The sequence below is a fragment of the Rattus norvegicus genome, chromosome 13 (genome assembly GCF_036323735.1).
Source record: "Rattus norvegicus strain BN/NHsdMcwi chromosome 13, GRCr8, whole genome shotgun sequence".
In the NCBI taxonomy this organism is placed as follows: Eukaryota; Metazoa; Chordata; class Mammalia; order Rodentia; family Muridae; genus Rattus; species Rattus norvegicus.
The window spans coordinates 52,000,648-52,001,962 of record NC_086031.1 but is presented as its reverse complement, the minus strand read 5'-3'; the positions used below and the strand labels follow the sequence as shown (position 1 = coordinate 52,001,962).

Sequence of the window (1,315 nt, the reverse complement as noted above, 5' to 3'; positions counted from 1 at the left end):
CTATGCAAAGCAGCAACAAAAAAGAGCCTCTCTTGAACGCAGGAAAATTAGACAAAGCCCCTTCATAGCCTTTTATGGGGGTGGCTACCTCCCCAACAGCCTGTGAGGGTTGCTCACTTTGACCATCCTACATTTTGCTATCTTTATGATTAATTTTGGCACCAGAGAAGTTCCCAACTTGCATAAACACACCTGTTAAATGTAAGCTAATAATTTTAGCTACCTCCAGACTATGACAATTATGAATACTGCTTTTCCACAGACAAGTAATCTGTGTACTTTCCATCCACACAGGCGTCTAAAATATTTTAAATGCATCAATTATCAACGAAATCTACCTGCATTCTAAAATATCTTAAATATATAGTTTTGTTTCTTATCATTTCATTTCTCTGAAGAGTCAAGCTTACCTGTGGCATCATGCTACTTTTATACCATTCTTTCAGCCTATGGTCATTGTTGAAATTTTAAGTTCTCAGGAAAGAAATATTGCAATTCAGTAGTGTTATTTGAATATAGAAGTGTTTCCTTTCAATATATTAGAGAATGTATAGAAAACTAGAAAAAAATGAAAAATACCTCACCCCCCCAAAAAAAAATTGCTTCTTACTACTGATTACTGATTTTCTTGGGTTGTTCATGATTTATTTTCTTTAAATGTATTTCTCTTCTTTTTATTTCCAAAGACTGTGGCTATGGCTTTCTTCAGACCTCCTAGCCTGGCTTTTTCCTGGGATAGTTTGCTTTCACTGTCTTTTGGAGCTGAGCTCTGGAATCCCAGCAGGATTCCAATCTCAGCAGGAGAGCTGAGATGGCATCAAAGGAAGATGGCGGCATGGCTTAGTTAACACTTCCAACCAAGCTCTTGTTTCTTTCCCACAAGCATGCTGATGTTTTCAGTCCCCTTTAGGTGGGGCCTTTCAATACCACATATGAAGTATCAAGTTTACTGACTAATATTACTAATATCTTTTAAGATGCTAATATCCTTCCCAGTTGATCATAATAGTTAGTGCCTTAAAATGGTGTGTGTATGTGTGCATGTATGTATGTATGAGTCCCTTAGAATCCAGCTGAAGAGGGGATAATGACCCTGTTCGCTAGCACTGTGAGTCAGGGTACTACCCACTCCACATGTCCTGGCACAGGCTCCTCAGGTGGGGAGGAGCTGAAGAGGACTGTTTTCTAGCAGGAAGGTTCCCATCATGCCTTTCAGCCCATGCCACTAAGGATTCCTGAACAGTTAGTAGAGTAGTGGTGAAAGTGGACAGAGGAAAGTCAATACGTCTGAGTAAACACGGAGTGTACACTATAA

At 39.4% G+C, this 1,315-nt stretch overlaps 1 long non-coding RNA gene across 1 annotated transcript in view; it reads right to left on the bottom strand.

Moving 5' to 3' along the window:
* LOC108352541 (uncharacterized) overlaps window positions 1-1,315 on the bottom strand; it is a 96,854-nt gene that overhangs the window by 63,671 nt on the left and 31,868 nt on the right. The gene's annotated exons all lie outside the window — the stretch shown is intronic.